The sequence below is a fragment of the Ochotona curzoniae genome, unplaced genomic scaffold, assembly GCF_017591425.1.
Source record: "Ochotona curzoniae isolate NIBS_2020 unplaced genomic scaffold, NIBS_Ocur_1.0 contig_883, whole genome shotgun sequence".
Lineage (NCBI taxonomy): Eukaryota > Metazoa > Chordata > Mammalia > Lagomorpha > Ochotonidae > Ochotona > Ochotona curzoniae.
In genome coordinates, this window is record NW_024466599.1 from 26918449 (window position 1) to 26926846 (window position 8398).

The following is an 8398-nucleotide window of genomic DNA, read 5'->3' on the forward strand; positions in this document are numbered from 1 at the left end:
TTTTTATTGCAAATTCAGATATAGAGAGGAGGAGAGACAGAGAGGAAGATCTTCCATCCGATGATTCACTCCCCATGCAATGGCTGGAGCTGAGCCGATCTGAAGCCAGGAGCCTCTTCTGAGTCTCCCACATGAGTGCAGGGTCCCAAGGCCTTAGGGCATCCCCCACTGCTTTCCCAGGCCACAAGCAGGGAGCTGGATGGGAAGTGGAGCAGTCTGGGATTAGAACTGGCTCCCATATGGGTTCCTGGCATGTGCAAGGCAAGGACATTAGCCGCTACACTACCGCACTGGGCCCTATTTATTTATTTTTATTGGAAAGGCAGATTTATGGAAGAAGGGGAGACAAAGATCTTCTATCTGTTGGTTCACTCCCCGAGTGGCCACAAGGGCCAGGCTGATGCAAAGCCAGGAGTCAGAGCTTCTTTTAGGTTTTCCATATGGGTACAAGGGCACAAAGATTTGGGCCATTCTCCACTGTTTTCCCAGGGCAAGCAAGGAGCTGAATGGGAAGTGGAGCAGCCAGGATACCAACTGGCATGCATAGGGGATCCTGGCACATGCAAGGCAAGGATTTAATCACTAGGCTATCACACCAGGCCCTGCATGTATCTTTTTAATAGTCTCACTGAGTGAGTCCCTTTCACACTAAAATTTTGAGAACCACTACTTTAGCAGGTGCTCTCAGTTCCTGCTCATAGCCAAATGAATGTTCAAAAAATGTCAGCCACACATTTTCCACTCTCAGAGACCCTGAGGTATTCGATTGCAGTGTGGCTCTCACAGCACATGTTTTTAGAGCTGCACAGGTCATTCCAATGTTCATCTAAAGTTAGCAAGCACAACCATTAAGGTGTCTTACTAGGTTAGGAGGTGATCACTACTTGATTCCCCATACCTCCCGTCCAAGAACTAACCAGGCTTGACCCTGCTTAGCTTCTGAGATCAGATGAGATCGGGCTCATTCAGAGTGGTATGGCCATAGACTGACTCTCCATCTCTAAAGCAATTCAAACTAATGTTTCTCAGCCTTGGCTGCATCCTCCAGTGAGCTTGATAAAATCTTGACGCCAAGGCCGTACCCTATGCTGTCTAAATCAGAATCATCCTGAGGTAGGAGTAGGGCTTTAGCTTAAGGTGATCATTTTACTCCAACGTGCAGCCAAACTTGGAGAATGGTGGGTTATGCATTTTCCTGACTTTCCATAATCCTCTGCTCTTGGCTTTCATCTTTTCTGCAACCCCTTGTTCCATACATTTGATCTTGTGAAATGGGGCAATCGGTGGAAGAATGGTGAGGGCAGAAAAGGCAAGATTCAGCTTCATTCTCTTTGGTGCTTAATACAGTGTCGTCACTTACTCAGTACTCTGGGAGTAAAGGCAACTGGGAAATTTCTAGACCCGTCGTCAGATATCTCCAAGAGGAAGATCCTCCAACCGACATCAAGTTTGTTTTTCCTCTCAGTTCTTCCCTGGGGTTTCTAAATATTGTTCCAGCATAGGAATTTCAGCTTTTAGTCTTTCCCAATTTCTCATTTCCGTAGCATGCATGGGTCAAAGAAGCAACGGAAAGTTGGAAATCTTTCCCTTCTAATTAGCAGACGTCTCAGTGGCTGAAAGTATTTATTAGCAATCCTGCCAACCCTAACACAGAGAATGTTTGTTTCTGTCAACAGCCCGCAGGCCTGTTTTTGTAAGCAATAACAATTATTAATATGTCATCACTGCAACTAGAGAGCCATGAAAGACTTTTGTCCTGTGTTTATTCAATGTCATTCAGTAGTCACTTCCAAACTGGCCCTTTGGTCCGTGTGAAGGTCAAGCACACCTCCCCATTCTTTAGAGTTGTGCTGTATCTTGACCTCCAGTGCTACAGACGGAAGGGTGATATTAAATTTGAGACAATTCTGATTCCTTTGCTCTGCTTTGACCCCTGTGATCACCATGTCAAAGCAGAAACTGTCTGGGTCTTCTATTTCCACCTGCTGTGTCCCCACCTTGTTCTTATGTGCTTAAAATACAAGGGGAGGTCATTCTTCCTTCTATGCTAGGCTTGACCCCAAGTGCTCAGATGGAAAATGTCCTAGTCTGGAGGCCAGTTTTGCGTTTTTCCAGAACACACATTCTCAAGGCTAACACAATGGCTCAGTTGGTTAATCCTCTGTCTGCTAGCACTGGCAATCCATGTGTGTGTCAGTTCCTATCTCAGGGGTTCCACTTCCCATCCAACTCCCTGCTTGTGATCTGGTAAAGCAGAGAAGGCCGTCCCAAAGCCTTGGGCTCCTGCAGCCACATGGGAGACCCAGAAGAAGTTCCTGGCTCCTGGATTTGGATTAGCTCAGCTCCAGCCATGGCAGTCATTTGGGGAATGAACGAACAGATGGAAGATCTTTGTCTCTCCTTCTCTCTTTAAATCTACCTTTCCAATAAAAAATAAATAAATCCTCTCTCTCTCTCTCTCTCTCTCTCTCCTTTCTATTGCTCTTTCTTTTTTAAAAAAAATGTATTTGTTTTTACTGGAAAATCAGATTTACAGATTTATAGGAGAGACAGACAGAGAGAGAGATTTTTCCAGCCGTTTGTTCACTCCCCTGATGGTCACAATGGCCAGAGTTGAGCCAGAAGCTGAGCCAAGAGCCTCCTCCAGGTCTCCCATGTGTGTACAAGGTTGCATGGCATTGGGTCATCTTTTGCTACTTTCCCACACCACGATGGGAGAGCTGAATGGGAAGTGGAGCATCTGGGACACCAAGCAGTTCCTGTATGGGATGTAGCACTTGCAGTTGGAAGACTGGCTTGCTGAGGCAACATGGTGGCTCCACTGCTCTGCCTTTCAAATGAATCTTAAAAAAAAAAAATGTCCTTCAGTTAGCTTAAAACTGCAAACTTCCAAAGGACTTTTCAGGTAGTTCTCTTGAGAATTTGAGACATTTTATGCCTGAGACAACTTCTTAAAACTTAGAGAAATTTCTAATTTCTAATTAAATACTAATATCAGCTACAACTTATGGAGGATGCTGCTAAGCCTTTCCTCTGTGGGCTCTTATCCAGCCCTTACACAACCCAAGGAAGGGCCATAATGCCATATTCCCACTGAGCAGAGAAATGTGCTCAGACTGACACACTAGGAGATACGAAACTATACTTGGATTTATTTTATTTTTTAAGAAGTTACTTTTTAAAGATGTATTTATTTTTGTTGGAAAGTCAGATATATAGAGAGGAAGAGAGTCAGAGAAGAAGATCTTCCATTTGGTGTTTCACTCCCCACGGGCTGCAAAGGCCGGAGCTGAGCCAATCCCAAGCCAGGAGTCAGGAGCCAGAAGCTTCTTCCAGGTCTCCCACATGTGTACAAAGTCCCAAGGCTTTGGGCCATCCTCAGCTGCTTTCCCTATCCACCAGCAGGGAACTGGATGGGAAGTGGAGCCACCAGGACATGAACCAGTGTGTATGTGGGATCCCAGCGTATGCAAGGCAAGGACTTTAGGATACTGCACCGGGCTTATACCTGGATTTAGAACTGCACACAAAACTTTATTTTATTGCAGTGGCTCCTCTAACTCGGGCTGACCTTGCCCTAAGTCTGGAGAACACCTTGCCATTTTCCTGTGCTTTTTATCATGGTTTATGCCACCACTTTGTTGACCTCTCCACTCTTACAGCCTCAGTTCTATTCTCTTTGAAACGGAGGATGCCTGTGCAAACTAGCCTAGTGTTCTCAAATTAGGCATCAGACAGGGTGTCTTTGTGTTCCTACCTTCTTAGGAATTTAAGCTTCTAGATCTCTCACAGAAATCCCCACCTTTTCCTCACCCGGCCTCTCTGCACTTGTTTTCCTCATCAAAAGTTCTCAGATCTTTGACCAGGACAATTTTTATGCTAATAAGGACATTGAAAAGTGATAGATATACTAAATACCTTGTGTTAGGAAAGGTTCTCTGAACAAACGGAATGAATGGGATACAGATAGGCAGAAAAATACAAATAAGAACATGCTTAACATAGAAGCTGAAGAACCAGGAAAGATGTAATTTAATTTGAGACCCAAGGCCTGAGAACTGAGAGGAGTGGGGAGTGCTGCTATGACTCCACAGCCCCAAAGCCCAAGAACCAGAAGCTTCGATGCTCGTGAGAAGATAAATGTTCCGACTCAGAGAAGAAGAGCAAATTCTCCCTTCCTTTCCCTTTTTGTTCTGTGCGAACTCTCAATGGATGATGTTTGCCCAATTGTCTTTATTTAGACTATTGATTTAAATCCCTCTCTGTTGCATAAACTCCTGTGCAGACACAACCAGAAGTGAGATTTTACCAGTTACCTGGCATCCCTTAATGCAAAGTGGTACAGACAATTCAAGTTCTAAATGTTTTTTCAACTGAGCTACCATGACATCTTGCAAGTGGTAGAAAAAGTCAACTATCAAACACTTGCCTTCCTCAAGGTGAGTTGTCTATTCAAGCGCTTCAGTCAGGTGACCATCTCAATGTTTTCATTAGCAGCTGAAGTGACAGCTGTTTCAGGTCTTCCTAGCACCTTGACTGTGCTTTAGGAAATAATTCTTGTCCCACTTGTACTTGCAATCGATGTATGACTCCAAAAATAGACACAAGACCAGACTTTGCAACTCAGGATATTACTTTTCCTTGGCCAAAGAGTAGAATGGAGCCAAATAAATACAATCAGAATTAACTCTAGACTTGACTTCGAGCAAATGGCTAAGGTTCAGATTCTTTAATTCTGGAGTTGAAGTAACTCTTAGTTTTCGGGCAGACATTTGGTCACAAGATAAGCAGAGGGACATCTGAGCAAAAGGAGAGCCTGTAGGAAGAACACAGAACCAAGAGTTGAGGGACAGTGGGTTCTGAGACATCCCATCACACTTTGGATCCTGCCGTGACTCAAGTACACTAGTGGACTTTTCAGTTACATGAAAAAACACAATTCTTGTTTTGGCCGGTTAGGCTGACTTTCTATTACTTGAACAGAAATGTTCCTAGCTAATACAATATCTTTCCACAGGTTATTAGCTGGCTCCTCATGCAACCAAATCATCCAAATGGTGTTGTGAGGCAAATTGACATAACCTACCTCTCTGCTATCAGATATCTCTACTTCCAGTACTTTTTCAGCATATAAGAAGTGGTTTTATAAATGATACACTACACAACAGGATGAAACAATCATATAAGGTAGTGGGAATTAACTTTCTCATGTGGGAATGAGTGAAGATGGAAAGTATCATATACTGAGTAGAAGAGATTGGTAGATATTAAAATGAACACCTTAATTTTGGTTATGGCTATGTTTTCACTCACTGGCTTTTGGACCTGAGTCAAGAATAGCAAAGCAAAAACAAAACTAAAACCTAACAAAAACAAAACCCAGGGAAAGAAGCAAAATTTTCAGAATACTTCAAGTAAGAATAATGATGTGAGCTAATCAATATAGACAAATCATTCCATACAAATACTATGAAGCAGAGTATAGGTCAGGGACTATGAGCTAAATACATCAGGGAGTGGGGAGAGATGAAGATTATTCCGCCAGAGGGTACAGGCAAAAGGAACGAGAAGTTCTTTTGTGGCAATGGACCATGAAGTGTTTTTTGTTTTGTTTTGTTTTTTGTTTTTTAACATGAGCATTTCAACTCACAATGCATGGTAAGGAGAGAGTCATTAGGGAAAATTCTGCAGACTTTTAAAATTCACTTAAAATCACTAGCTAAATTATGTTGTCCATGTGTGGTTAATGAACCTGACATTTCAAGGTCAAGAATATTAATTGGCTTTCAGATACTAAGTTCAAGAGAAAGAGGAAATATTTTCAAATTTTCCTCCTAAATAGTGGTTCCCATCATTTTCGTGTCCTCACACACACAGAAAAAGACAGCAATTACACAGAACTAAGGTAAAACGACTAGGTCGTTTGCACCATAGATTACTGACCTGAGCTACTTCAGTGTCACCCAGGCTCCCTGAAGACTGGAGAATAATTCTTTTGCACACAAATGGGTTGACTCTATCAGTTAAGAAATCCAGTTAAGTCATGTAGAGAAAATGTGATTTGGAGCTTGACGCAACCTGTGGCAGCTGGCTTGCAATCCTGTGAGTGCCAAACTTCTACAACGGTCCTTCCACGCCCTTCTTTAGCAACTTCTCTTCATACTCTCCACCCATTTGGTACATTATGCCATGAGTGTTATTGACAAGCTTGTTGTAAAGAATGCTTACAGAAATGACATACATACATCCTCTGTGCTAGAGGGCAAAGATGGACACCTGGCAGGTCTAGGACACAGTGAACTTCAGTCTGCTCATTCACAAAACAGTGGAAGAGAGGAGTCAGCATGGTGGCATAGGAAGCTAATCCTCTGTATGGAGTGCCAGTATCCCATGTCAGCATCAGTTAGTGAGCTGGTTGCTCCACTTCTGATTCAGCTACCTGCTTATGGCCTGGGAAAACATTGGAAAGATGGCTTAAGTACCTGGAACCAGAAGAAGGCCCTGGCTTCAGATAAGCTCAGCTCTGGCCAGGGTGATCATTAGGGTACTGTACCTGCAGATGAAAAACCTTCCCTCTGTTTCTCCATCTTTCTCTCTCTCTCTCTCTGTAAAATCTGCCTTTCAAATAAAAAGAAATCAATCTTCAAAAAAAAAAAAAACAGTGAAAGATATCCTGTATTTCTTACCTTCCAGGGTTACTAGTAAGATCAAGGAAGAACACTGTTTTTGACCATTGAATGCTACAGAAATATGTGGGCTGATGATGATGATGGTGGTGGTGTCATAGTTTGTCCCTGGTCTAGTTCTCATTTTCATGAGCTCCCTGCAATGGACAGGAGTTGAAACAGAGAAGAACATTGCAGCTGTTGAACCTCCGGTGGCGAGGAGCACAGAGTGTGGGAGGCTATTCTGCAGCTGGGCTTTTGAGTTGGGCCAAGGAGCTGGAGGGGTTTTGGCTCCTTTAGAACTGCTGTTGAAACTCCCTGGGGAATTTTGCTTTATGAAATTTCCAGCAACTTGAAGATTGCACTGGGTGGATGATTGGGAGGGCTCCCCATTGGATGAAAGCTTGGGTTCCACAGTGTGCTGGAAAGAGCTGTAGGAGGGAGCTTCTTCCTTGACTCCCACTGTGCGTTGACAGATGCTGCCCCTCGCACTGCTTATTGCCAATTCCTTTGTTCTCCAAAGCCAAAGAAAATGTATTTGAAGTGAACCCTTTTGAATTGGGCCTATCTTGCACAAATATCCATAGATGGTGAAATAATGAACAGGTGAGTTGCACAATGGTTTAATATTGCATTGGAACGGGCTTCTATGGGCTAAGCTATTCACACCAGAGGTGCTGCCACGTATTTCAGCATTGTTAGAAAATTCAAAAGGCATTGGAATCAACACAGAGCAAGTTCACAACTATCGAACACAATGTCTACTTTACTGAGAATAGGTAACAGGTAAAGGAATTGAGATTACACATAGCACATCTGGCAAATAAGAAGGAGTAGCCAACTTTGTGGTTTGTCAGCAAAAGTTACGGTACTTTCTTTTCAACTCGGGAATGATGTCCTGTAATATTTGCGGAGCATGAGAGATGGAGGTCAATTAATTCTTCTGGATGTCACATCTGATAATATAACAAATTCTAGCCTCCCTCAAATTTCAGTTATGAAGGAATCACATTTTAAGAGGCCTTTTTCAAAGGTAAAAAGGAATTAAAGGTTATTCCAGGCATGCTCAGTGCCTCTCACAGTTCGGTCTGCAGGGGACACTCTTCAAAGGCCTTTCCTCCAGCTCACCTTCACTTGTCCCCGGGCCCGAGGCGCCATGCCGCAGGTTGCCCCAGCCTTAGCCCACTCAACAGAGTGCTTCACCTTGCTGGGATCCTGACTTGTGAGAGCAATGTGAGGAGTCTGAGTATGGGCTGAGCACAAGATGCTGCCAATAACTCCTTGGTAGTTTTATGAATGTGACAGCATATTGGCATAATGCGAGCTGCAAATAGATCCTGATTCTGGGATTTGCCTTAAGCAGACTTCAACCAAACGCAAGGAGGAAGCACTAAAACATTGTATAGACAAAATAAAAGTGAAAAGCTACAAACAGTTCTGGAATTTGAGCAATTAATATGTGATGTTCATTAAACTAATTACTTTCGTGTATGCTCAGAATTTTTCCTAGAAAAATCCCTTTGACCCTGAGCCTACGGAACTGTATCATGAAAAATAATTTTTTAAAAAATCCCTTTGAAAAGAAAAGCAGAGAAAGGTAAATACTAAGGTTGTTATAAGGAAGGTCAAAAGAAAATCAGAGAAGCATATAAGTAAAAAATAGTATTGTAAATGTATAAATATTTAATATTTCATGCTTCATATATAAACAAAAAGAAGAAATAATTTACTAA